Source organism: Mus caroli, chromosome 4 (assembly GCF_900094665.2).
Source record: "Mus caroli chromosome 4, CAROLI_EIJ_v1.1, whole genome shotgun sequence".
Lineage (NCBI taxonomy): Eukaryota > Metazoa > Chordata > Mammalia > Rodentia > Muridae > Mus > Mus caroli.
This window is the reverse complement of record NC_034573.1, coordinates 96,313,296-96,326,528: the sequence shown is the minus strand read 5'-3', so window position 1 is coordinate 96,326,528 and position 13,233 is coordinate 96,313,296. Positions and strand designations below refer to the sequence as shown.

The following is a 13,233-nucleotide window of genomic DNA, read 5'->3' as shown; positions in this document are numbered from 1 at the left end:
CATGGTGGTGTGTTCAGTACCAACCAAGGCCATCTCCCCCACCCTAAAATGTATCATTTTACCAAACTGTATGCTTATAAAAAGTTAAACTTTGTATAAACAACTGTAGTAAAAGAAATCTTAAAAACCTAGATTCTGCATTTAAAAAATTCCAGATGTTAAATTATCTTGTTTATGCCTAAGATCAAGCCAATCACAATTCCAATATGTATGAGAGGAGCTCATGAGGTCCCATCGCTGGCTGTGGGGCTACTGGTAGCTGATGGCTGCTGAAGAGTGGAGAATCAATCTTCTTTAAGGATGTGGCCCCTGGTAGGCTACTCATGCCTCTGTGATGTCCTATACCCATGTGCATGCTGGCAGCACAAGCTGGACCTCCTGAGCTCTTTTCTTAATGAGGGGAGAGAACAAGAAGTTGGGGGGAACATGTGATGAGGATGGTAAAGGAGGAGATGGAGGGAGGACCAGGAATGGAAATGATTAAAATGCACTATGTGAATGCATAAATTCTCAAAGTGTAAATAAAGTATATTTTAAAACATCTTATTTAGTCATTTCAGCATACACCTCAAATTTATGATCAATTTGTTAGAAATACAGTCCTATTTCTTTAAAAAATAGCATACTCTGGACAAATAGAATTCTTCTGGACAGGTCCTAAGTTGGCACTATTTTCAGATGGATACAAGGAACGAGTATTTATTAGTCTCTCATTAAATGCTGGGCACTGGGCCCAAATTCTTCTCTGGTATGTTCACCTACAGGGGACTCTCTGTGGTTCTACAGCCCTTATCCACTCCCTGCACCTGGTTGCTGCTGACTGACCCTCCCTTATAAACCGAGGACCCAGTGGCTACAATGTTGACAGATGTCTGAATTTTGAGTACCCAGTAGGCTTGTGTGACACAATGCTGAATTGGTCCAGACTAATTTATTTCTTCCTATATTAGTAAAAGCATGTTTCAATGATTCTGATTGTAAATCAAAAGCCTTGGATAGATATTAATAATCACTGATTATTATTCACCCCGAGCCAGGGTGCTCTGAGTCTCATACTCATGGTGACTCCTTTCTCCCCACAAGATAGGTTGCCACTAAGGAAAGACTGCTCAGTTATGTTTCACTGTCAGCTCACAGAATGGAAGCAGAAACAGAAACTCAGAGCCACTCAGCGGCTTGCCTGAGGTCAGCAAAGCCTTTTTGGTCAGAATGCAAGCTCTTAAACTAACATTGGAGGACATCTAATGCATAGAGCTCTGCTCAGATCCCAAACCTCAGTGCCATCCTGGACCTTTCTTTCCCTCTCAGCATCCAAAGCCACTCCAGCAGTAAGCCATGCAGGCTTTCCTACGAAGCTCCCCTTTGAGCATCAGGCATCGCCACCTCTACTGCCATCACCTGGTCTGGCTTCATCATCCCTACTTTGGACAAAGAGCAGGCTCCCAGCAGGCTTTGCTGTTCCTCAGCGTGCCCCTTTCAGTCAGTTCTCCTGGGAGCCAGGTTACATAGAAATGTTAATCAGATCACACAGTTCCTCTACTGGAAATCCTCTAGGATCTTTCTGTCACACTCATGACAGACCCTGAATCCCTTCCCGGGCTGCCTTCATCACTGCTGTGCTCTGACCCAGTCCTGCCTGAATCCTTGCTATTTTTAATCAGCACTCCAAGTTCACTCATGGCACGGAATCTGTGTACTCACTGTTCTTCCAAACTTCACAGCTTTGAGAATGTCCACCAAGAGTGCCTGTCTCCCACTTCACCCAACTAAATGTAGCCTCCTTAGGTCATGCCTTACCTAAAACAGTTATGCATGGACCCTTGCCTTACACTCCTACACTACACACATTCTCTCTCTCTCTCTCTCTCTCTCTCTCTCTCTCTCTCTCTCTCTCTCTCCCTCTCTTTACACACACACACACACAAGAAAGTTTCAATTTTCTGTCTGTTCCAGTGGTAGGCTAAAGGGCTGAATAAGGACCCCAAACATGTCCTCACCTGTCTGAATCTCCCCAACCTTTAACTATGTATCCGGAAACCAATCCCTCACAGATGGAATCATGTGGAGACTCCTCTGACAGGAAGATGATTCTCTACTGTTCCAGCAGGGCCAGTGTAATTGCAAGGCTCTTAGAGGAGGGATGCAGAGCTAAAGAGAAAAGAAGGGCAGAACTGGAGTTAGAGAAGGGCAAGGCTAACCAGCATGGAGTAAGTGGCCTTAAACCAAGCTTGTACATTCACAGAAGATGGGAAAGGAGGGGTGGGGATGGGGGTGGGTCCAGAACCTTCAGAAAAAATGCAGGATGGCCAATACCTCCGTTTTAGCTCAGTGAAAGTGATCTTAGATTTCAGACTTTGAGAACATGAAGAGAAACCATTCACCTTGTTTTGAGCTATCATGTTTGTGGCGTATTGTTACAGAGGGCACAGAAAGCTAAGAGAGCAAATTCTCTCTAGAATGAAAACTGTGACAACAGAGATTAAGTCCTACCAACAATGGAATTTAGATTGCAGGATGCATTAAAAAAATATCTTGTCCACCAATTGAATGAATACATGGTAGCCTGTTCCCAGAAGAATCTTCCATCCCATGCTGAGGGTGCTGAAGTGCAAGGGCTGCCTCTTGCTCCTGTCTACACACCTACTGCCCCTTCTTGTCTGACACAGCACAGTCACTTCGATTTGAATGAATGAAAAACAAATACTGTGACACCTGTTTAAATATGTGATCCATATGTAGATGGTCAATATTCTCCCAGCGTCTTTTGGAAAGGAAACCTGACAGTATGTAGGATGCATCCATAAGGTGGTGAGGCCTTCTCATCTGACTCAAAGCCCTCAGTGTGGATCTGAGAGTAAAAGGGTAAAAAGGTGCCAATGTAAGGAGAGACAAGTTCAGTGCTGCAAACTGTGGGAACCCTTGTTCTATTTCAGAGCTGCTTTAATGAAAGGATGCAGTCAGCCTCATCTCCTGAAAGCCCTTTCCCTTGAAACACTAAGAGCTCGGATGGGGTGGGAGGGTCAGGAGGGCCACTGGGGCAGCTCTGTCAGGTACACCCACCTCCACCGCTATTTCCAAAGTTCAGTTCACTGCCTCACTCTGTGGGATAGCTAGGGCCAATTGAATAAGCCATGTCTGTGCTCAAAGCTGTTTACATGCATGTGATGTCGGTATGATGAATGGCAAGCACCCCTCCGCCCCCGAACTAGCATCCCTCTCCCCCCAAGAACAAATATAAAAAGGACTCTGAAATAATACTTGAGGGGAAACTGGAAAATCAGAAGTTTTCACAGCTAAATTTATGGTTATTGTGCAACCCAGATTGTGTGTATAAAAGGAGAAGACAAAGGGGATGGTGAGGAGGAGAAAGATTTAGGTTGAGGCCCACTGGAGGGTGGGGTGGTAGAGTGCCTTGGGCTCAGAGTACAGGTGGGTAAATACTAACTCCTCAGTCTCGGGTCATTCCATGCCTCTGATCATGTAAAGTGTGAATACTAATGCTTCATGTCCTAACTGATGGGAAGTTCAGAAATACCTGAACATTAGTGACTCCAAATTAGGAGTGGCAGGCTCAGCCTCCCACCGAGCCCTGGAGGCCAGCATAAAGGAGAGGAGCTGGCCAGGTGGGACCTGTAATGAATTGGCGCACATATGCCCATCTGAAGTGGCAGCTGTTGCCGAGCTGCATCCAGCTGGGAGTGACCATGTGGAAACCAAGGCCCTGAGTGCCAGAACTGCCCATTTTCCAAGAGAAACAATAATTGATTTCGTTTAAAATGAGAAATTTCTTGAGCTTTAATGCTGACCATAAATTAAAAAAAAAAAAAGAACAAAAATCATGGTACTGACTCAGTGAAATACAACATCTACAAAATAGAATCCGACCCAGGTCTACTGAGTTAATAGTTTGCACTAAATAAATGGGCATTCTTATTGCTATGTGCAGGGAAGTTTTAGATGAAAAACCACACAATGATAAAGAAATGCCTTCTGTTTGGAGTACTATTTAATAATACCAGCCTATGTGGAAACTCTTACCACCTTTTAGTAAAAAAGAAAAAAAAGTGGATTTCCCTACCTAATGAAAGCTACCTTTTTCCCAGGAAGGTGTTTGTGGAACAAGGCCTTTCACAGTCCTCTTCATGCTAGGATTATGACAGTGGGTTATGGGTCTCACCTGTTTTCTATGCCCTCACTTGGAGAAATTTGAAGTTGACAACATTAGGCCACTCCCAGACTCCCTTTCAAATCAGTTCTACAGCATCTTAAATCTCAAGGCTGCCAAGCACAGGTGACTGCTGTTCCTCATAGGAATTTTGTCACATGCTTTGTGTCCACACAGGGAACAGAAAGTCAGTTTCTTATACGCCACTTCCCTGCTTTTCTCAGTACCAGAACAACCCCCGGGCTAGCAGTCACAAGAATGAAGATGATGTTTTCTAGTCACCTGGCTGTCCTTTAGCATGTGACTGGCTCTGGTCAAGTGTCAGCAGAAGTATGTATGCTAAGAAACTGTCTTGATTTTTTTCTAAACATACAACCAGTAGGCTCCCTTCCCTTTTCCACCTTCTTTGTCTGCCTGATCCCTGGCACATGTATGGTGGCTGGAGCATCATCCTGCTGGAAGACCAGGGAGCTGTGTAGTGCTAGATGCCAGGTCTACTGCATGGAGAACTGGCGAGTTGGATCTGTGGATGTCACACTTCTTCCCAAGGAAGAAATGGACATCTATTGTACTAAACCCCTTTGATTGTGTATCTCTGTTGCTTCGAGCCAATGAATACACTGGAGAATATTTCTGCTTGGGGGCCATTATTTGCACTATTGGGATCAATTTCTCATGTTAATCAATAAAGGGGAGAAATTGAGTGGGTTTAACTCCTGGGTTTAAAATAATCTCCAAATGATCATTAGGGATGCTGTGTATATGATTAAGGAGCCTCGAGAGAAAGGCTCATTTCACAGCTGGAGTCATAGTGACTTTATGATCTTGACCAACTAAATGGCTCCAGAATCTGCCATGTTCCCACAGGAAATGAACAATGACACAGAATCATGGTGGTTGCATTTTGAAGGCACTCCAAGGCATTGAAACAATAGTATAAGCCCCCATAGAGGATCTGTAAGGGAACTCTTCATAGCCACTCACAGTGCCCTCCAAGTGTGTCTGAAAGGAGGGTGAAATAGCTTTCATTTCTTTATTTCCAGTGCTTGCTCTTGTTTTCTCCCATCCATCACCCCCTGACCGACATATACACATTCTCTGGAACCCTAATGTTATGTTCTTCCTGCTCCTGAATTGTGCCATGCTTTCTGCCACTTCTGGCTACACCATTAGCTGTTTCCTGAGGAAGGTTTCCTTCTCAGATGTCTAGACAACTGTATGTCCCAGTTCACATGTCCATCTCCTATGTTGTCTCTTCACAGAAGCCCTCCTTGGCTGCTGCTTCGCCTCATTTTCAGTGCCCATTCACACCAGCTAAACTTATTCACGTACTAGCTTCTTGAGGATTGATTGTCTTTCTTTTGCTTAGAATAAGGGCGGTGACCTCGTCAGTTTGGTTCATCTAATTTCTCCAATCCATGGTGTGGCATTGAATAAATACTCAATAGAGAGTTGAACGAATGGCCATTTAATGAGGCACAATTATCATTGGCAATCTGTGGGCTTCTACAGGAAATCCATAATGTTCCATAAGTGCTTAGAAGAGACCTACAATGACAGAGCAGGCATTATAGATAATCAATGAGTACCTATAAGTCAATGCTCTGAGATTTCGATTCCTGCCAGATTGTTTATAACAGGGCCACGGATCTGTGCTTGGTGGCATAGGCCTATAACCTCAGCTACTCTGGAGGCTGAAGCAGGAGGAGGTTCAAAAGTTCAAGGCCTGCCTAGACAATGGAGAAAGACACTGTCTCTAAGAAAAAGTGAAAAGGTGTCCTGAGTGTACAAATCTACAGTACAGTACAGTGTTTACTTGACATGGATGAGGTCCTGGGTTCAATCCATAGTATTGAGAATAAACCAACAAATAACACCATAAATAAATAAAAATGAATCTACCATGCGATCCCCTACAAGTGACTATGACACACATTAGCCCATATGCACTGATGTAGGTCTACTGATTGGAGGGGGGATGCTTTAATTGCTAGTTAGAAGAGAAAGGGGGAGTGATGTGGACAGTTCCCAATAGGTGGGTAAGAGGGATGGGCAGGAAAGGTACCTGGATCCAGTCACACCAGGGTCTTGGCAGCATTAGAATGACAGCCTTTCTCTGAGGAAGCAGGTGATGAGTGACTCATTGTAGTATCAAGCACACAACAGTAAGGAAAGGAATCTTAACTTTGTTTTTCTGAATCAGATATTTCACCTGTATAGGGAACTGTCTGCATTATACCTAAGGGCGCAAACTAAGCAGCCTGGGGGCTGTGATTTTCTCATTCTCTGTCACTCAGAGACATTCCTGGTCCTCTGCCCAGAGTCCTTTTAATGGGCTAGAGTACCCATCTCCCAGCTGTTGTGAGTGCTGAGCACTAATGGTTCACATATGGAGCCTTTCCTTAAAACTAGCCTCTTGCAGAAGAGAGCCACTATCCGGGATCTGGGAGGGTTTTTCATTTTTTATGTCAGCAACACTGTCCCCACTGTCCATAGGCTCAATGAGGTCAGATGCCTTTCCTCATCGCATGCTCCAGTGACGGAGAATGACTCTTTTCCAGCACCATCTCCTAGCTAAGCTTCCTTCCACACAGCCTGCTCTCCTCTCATACCTTAGTTGAGAGCCCTCCCTACTAAGAACTTTATGAATTGTCTCACACTTATCTTCTAAGGGTTCCAAACTGAGACTGGCCCTTTGGCATGCGTCAGAAAATCGATCGCCATCCTCTTACACTATAAGCACAGATGCCGTTTTAAAAATGTTACCACTTGCAAGTCTTTGCTCCTGGCATTGGGGAGGAAACTGGCTTGCCGAGCCCGGGCTGATGTCTCTTGGGCCTAGTTCTTTGCTGGTATGATATTTTCAGGCTGCTTTAACCTGTGTTGTTTCTTAAGACAGAGAAGCAGACGCAGGGTTACTCAAAGGAAGAAATGTCAAAATCTCACTTTACAAGAGTCCTGAGGTCTTGTTTGCACCATACGTATAAAAGATATACATATGTTTTATTCAACCAAAGGTAGAGACACATACATCCCGTTCCACAGCATAGAACTGGATACAAACTGCAAGCTTTATTAACATCTGGCAGCTTCTATATTAGTATAACTTCTCACTTTAACTAGAACAAACTTCCCACTGTTTTGACTCATTAGTATGGTGGCGATAGTGGAGATGCTGAGCAGACCCTTGAAGGATTCTTCCAGTGACACAAACACTTCAGAAAAAGATCTTTCCCCTGGAAAATAAAGACACGACCCACCCCTAACCCCTTTAGAAAGCAGCAATGGAAAGATGAAGACACTGTAGGAGAGAGTGACTTTCTGGGATGTCTGCCCTGGGAGATAGTTGGAGAAGTGGATCTGAGGCCCCTGTTAGGTTCTGGTCCTTTGGTTGCCTCTTGAGAAGAAGGGGTACCAAAGTGATAGAGCCATCCGGTGATCTCAAAGAATCCCAGGTAATGCACAATAATGATAGGTCCATGGAATATGGTCAAGTCACTGAGTCTTAAGAAATGACAGCAGGGGACTCTCAGAGTTTTTGAAGACTTTTTATATTATCTAGAATTAATATTTGGTAGACTTGTTGTGATAGCTAGCTGTAATGTCATCTCAACATGGGCTAGGGTCATTTGAGAAGAGAGAAAATTGTGTGAGAAAATGTTCCCTCCCAACTGACTGGGCAATTCTGTAGTTTATATTCTTGATTAGTGATTGATGTGGGAGGGCCTAGACCCTTGAGGTTGGTTCCATTTCTGCACAAGTGGTCTTGGACTGTATAAGAAAGCAGGCTGGAAAAGCCTTGATGAAGAAGACCATGAATGAGCAGTGCTGCTCTGTGGCTTCTGCTTCAGTTACTGCCTCCAGGTTCCTGCCTTGCTTGAGTTCCTGCTCTGAATTGCTGGAATGATGGACTACAATCTCTAAGATGAATTAAACCGTTTCAAGGCCACGTTGCTTCATCACAACAATAAAAACTCTAACTAAGATAGTTATCAATAGTTATTGTAGGAATAATAGCATGACTATATTGACTTGAAAAATCAGTATTCACAGTTTTACCCCGATCTGCAGAGACTATGTTCCAAGATCATAAGTGGGTGCCTGAAGCCAAGGATAATACAGAACCCAGTGCAGACTGTTTCCTATTCTAATCTTATCTACCTATGAAAAACAATTTAGTTTATAATTTAGGAATAGATTAACAAGGTTGGAGGTATAATTCAGTGGTGGAGTGATTGGTTAGCTTGGGTAAAGGCATGGATTCTATCTGGTGAGATAGACAGACAGACAAGCAGATAGATGGGCAGATAGAATAAACTAAAGCAAAGGAAGCAATCAATTGCAATAAAGGTTATGTGAATAGGATTTCCTGTCTCTCTCCATCCCATTGTCCTGCAACTGCCCTCCTCTTTCTGTAATGATGTGAGATGATGCAACAACTTCAGGATTGGATGGAGTGACATGAGTGATGTGAACATTCTATTTTAGCCTTAGGCTACTATGAAAAGGTATCTTGAATGCAAGAACTGTTACACCATGACAGACAGTGTGATGACGGAAACAGCTACTACATGATTAATGGAAGCATAGCATATACAGAATAGATATATTGAACCATCATGTCCTGGGAAAACAGAGTGGAATGGTACCGGTTTCATTATCCTAGTCAGAATGGCACACAATTTTAAACTTGGGAATTGTTTATTTCTGGCATATTCTGCTTAATATTTTTATATCATGGTTACGATGGGCAAATGATATGGTGGACAAGAAGACCACTGGGCATGTGAGGTACAGATAGGAGATGCTACATAATGCTTGTTGCTACCAGTACCCAATTTGTCATTTACAACAGAACAAAATGAGTTGAAGTGATTTCCTTTTACTGCATAACTCCCTAGTTACACCACCATCACCACATATACTGTGCTAATGCCACTTACAACAGGAATGTGATGAAGAACACCAGAGCCTCTTTCTTCATGGAGCATCCTACAGAACAAGTTGAAAAACTTGCCAGGGGGAGTCCTATGTGGTGAAGATGGAGAGGGTGATTCATTTTGTTTGTTTTTTGTTGGCTGAGTGCCTTAAGGGCTTACGTGAGCCAGCTTACGTGCTGTACTAGGCCTATTATTTACCTCTTCAGCCTAATCGCAGCTTTTTGAATCATTCCTTTATTTGTTTGTTTGTTGTTGTTTTCAAGACAGGGTTTCTCTGGGTAGCCCTGGGTGTCCTTCCTGGAGCTTGCTCTGTAGACCAGGTTGTCTTTAAAGTCAGAGATCCACCTGCCTCTGCTTCCCAAGTGCTGGGATTAAAGGTGAGCACCATCATTGTCTGTCTGAATCACTCATGAGGAAAAGAACAAAGAACAGAAACAGAGAAACTAGGGCAGAGTTTCCCATGATTCCCTTCATGGCCTGGAAGGATAATCCTGCTGAACATACAGCAAGCTTCAAAAAGAAAAAGGTCTATGAGAACCAGGGTAAAACATGTCTGCCGAAGAGTGTGTGAACACAGCCTAAACCAGAGCCAGAGAGTGGGACATTTGGAGACCATCAGAGGACAGGATATCTGGTGACAGGGACAGTGACTAAAGGGGTGGGTGGGGTTTCAGAAACCTTACCTCTACTTCCTCTTTGACTTTGTTACTATCTATTGTGCTCAGCCAGAATGGTGGTAATCCCCTTAAGTGCAGGTTTCAGGGCTAACAAAATGTGACCCTAGGGGTTCTCCCTCTGATGAAAGATGAAAGACCCAGTCCCACCAGCTTTGATGAGTGGCATCTTACAGGAGAAGAGGAAGATGAGGTCTCCATGCTAGGTCCTTTTCTTCTACCCAGAGCCCAGAGATGGCAGTGTAGATGGCCTGTTGTGGGTTGTTTATTGCTGTGACAGACTATGACCAAAAAAAACCTGGGAAGGACAAGGTTTACTGCATCTGACTTCCCAAGTCTATCACTGTGGGAAGGCAGGGCAGAGACCTGAAGGCCGAAACTGAAGCAGAAGCCATATAGGAACTCTGCTCACCAGTTTGCTTCTCTTGGATAGCTCAGTTTGCTTTCTTATTCTTCCCAGGGCAATCAGCTCAGGAATGGCAATGCCCACAGTGGACTGGGCCTTCCCACATCAATCATAAATCAAGAAAGTACCCCCATAGGCTTTATCTACAGGCAATCTGATGGAGGGATTTCCTCAGTAGACGTTCCCTCTTCCTAGATAAGCGTAGTTTTGTGTGGAGTTGATAAAAAGCAAGTGAGACATGTTCCAATCTAGTGTCTTCTAAAGCCCTTGCCAGGTGGGTGGGTAGAGAATCTGACTCATCCCATATTAATAGGTTAGACAAGACACATGGCTCCCAACCATGCAGACTTGACTTCAAGACTCAATGAATTAGCAGCTACATTTGAAATTAATATTGAAAAAATAGTAATGTCTGTAATGATTAGGTAAACATCACTTTTTACACACACACACATACAAATGGGGTATACCTCAAGAGTACAGTGATTAGCAATCTCAGGGAGTGAGAGCAAGGGCAAGGGATGGGGATCAAAGCACACTTTCAGTTAAGCAACATAAATGAATAGATGAGGTTTAGTATAGTCCTTCAACGCCTCCTTGTCCCTACAAAAGCCAGTCTCTGCACATAGGAAGGTTTTAGATATCTTAGGAAGTTCTCCCTTTCCTTGCCTCCATCATGCATGCAACAATATGACCCCGTCTTTATGGGTTTCTTGTGGGACAGCACATAGGACTGGGCATGAGGGAAACACAAGATAGGTGGCTGTCCTTTGGGGAACAACAGTGGAAGGAAGCAGGGAGGACAGTGCAGAACCAGAGGGGAGGAGGAAGTCACAGCTTCTGCTCCTCTAGAAATCCAGCAGCTGAGCAGATGCACCTACTGTGTGCATTATCATGGGCAGGCACACCTACTGACTCATCCCATATTAATAGGTTAGACAAGACACATGGCTCCCAACCATGCAGACTTGACTTCAAGACTCAATGAATTGCCAGCTACTTTTGAAATTAATATTGAAAAAATAGTAATGTCAGTAATGATTAGGTGAACATCACATTTTTACACCACACACACACACACACACACACACACACACACACACAAATGGGGTATACCTCAAGAGTACAGTGATAATGTGTACATTATCAGCAGTGACAGAAGCCAACACTCTTGTTCTCAAAGCCTCTTGCTTTAAGACAATTTGCACACTGTCCTATTTTTTTTCAAACACACCTTTTATCTGGGTCTGCTTTAAAGACCTGAATGTGTATATGTGTGTGTAGGGGGTGGTGTAGGCTATAGATTAAGAATATGCTTATGTGTATGAAGGAGAGAGAACATTTATGACCTTCAGCTTGTTTGTAGCAGATCTGTGTGTCAGTGAGTACTTCTGTGCTTAAGCATGTGTATGTCAGTATGTAACACAGATTTATTGGGGGTGGGGCACATCTCTGTATGCTAATCCTAAAGAGGAAAAGACTTGCCTTGAAAAACTAGGTCTTCAGAATCAGGCGTTTGCATTTCTGCTCAGGGGTAGTGGAAGTTATCCCTGAGAAGGTTTTGAACAAGGAGTCTCAGATGGGGAACAGGCAAGACTCTTCTAGTTCTTTCATGGAAGGATAATAGTATTTGGTAGCATCACCCCATGCCGGCTGGACTGCACTCATCATTCACAACATCTACTCAATGGAGAGGGCCTGTGTCCTTGGTAGTGAGTGGGTTCTCAGTGCAGATAGTTTGTGGCTCACCTAATACAATCACACCCAGTTTCCAACATTAAAATGCATCCTCCTTTGCATGACTTCACCCTCAAATCCATCACCGGACACATAGTTGGCTCTAATGCATATCTTTAGGGAGACCTTCACTTACTGGCCAGAAGTTTGACCATTGTCTGTGTTATGAACAGATTTCCCTTAACTACTTATATGTGGAGACATAGACACTGAACAAGACCCAGCTGAAGTCTACCAGCAATCTTGGCCGGAGGCAAAAATCTTAAATGCCTTTAGCAGTCCTGCAGCTGATCCAAGTATGGGAAGCAATAGAGGACAGATGATAGGAGAGGCAAGGAGGCAGGTATCAACACTCAGGAAGCAAAGGGGTGAAAAGTGACTATGCAAGTTGATCGGCCATTTCAGAAACAGCACTCCTGCAGTTTCAATGACACATTTGGGAGTATTACATTTTCCTGTTACCCAGAAGTGTACAGCTGGCAAAGAAGAAGAGGGAGCTCATGCCCCTGGCTCTCCTTTGGGATGAAACAGACAAGGGTGTGCAAGGCATCCTCCCCCTTCCGACCCCCCCCCCCCGTAAAGTCCTGCAGACTTCAGCAATGCTCAATCACATGGGAAACCTTAGAGGGTAGACATGGGCAGGAGAGTGGGACTGTGGTACACTTTGTATCCAGACTATACTACTAGCTGTATGTCTGTGGGTGAGATCTAACCCTGGATGTGGGCCTCTTCCATGGGGAGGGTCGGAAATAATAACTTAAAACTAAAGTATTTTTGAGTAGTATTCACCACAAACTGTTTAACTCCATCAATACAACACCATATCACAGATACTATCATCGTCTTTATTTTTATGGCCAAGGGAACCGGGAGCCAGAGAAGGTAAGTAACATGACCAAGATCACAGAGTCGTGTGGTCCCTTGAGGACTTGTGCAGGAAGCATCGGAAACCCAGGCTGATGCAGGTAAGTATTCTGCTGCTCAGTCACCATCCTCATACACTTTCAAAAGGGCCAGAGGACATCTGCTCTGTGAAGCATGAATAGAACACCTACCTAGTACTTGGCAGTGATTTCTCACTCCATATCTTAGTTATCCTCCTCCCGTCCTCTCTAACAACGTTATAAAGTTGTTAGAGACCTATTGGGGGGTACTTATGAAAAGTTTCCACAGGATACTTTCCAGTCACATGTTTCTTTCCTGCAGCATCCCACAGTGCCAAGAGCCCACAGAACTGAACCAGTGACTCTTCTCATTGTAGGGAATCACACCACAGACTCTGGCCAGAGGCCACGGGGCTCCCTCCAACTC

The 13,233-nt window shown here is 44.0% G+C and overlaps 1 protein-coding gene across 3 annotated transcripts in view; it reads right to left on the bottom strand.

Moving 5' to 3' along the window:
• Window positions 1-13,233, bottom strand: part of Dab1 (DAB adaptor protein 1) — an 853,780-nt gene that overhangs the window by 532,208 nt on the left and 308,339 nt on the right. For all 3 annotated transcript variants that reach the window (XM_029476417.1, XM_029476418.1, XM_029476419.1), the window contains exon 8: window positions 1,998-2,148. The gene's annotated coding sequence lies outside the window, so the exon portion shown is untranslated. The remainder of the gene's footprint in view (window positions 1-1,997; window positions 2,149-13,233) is intronic.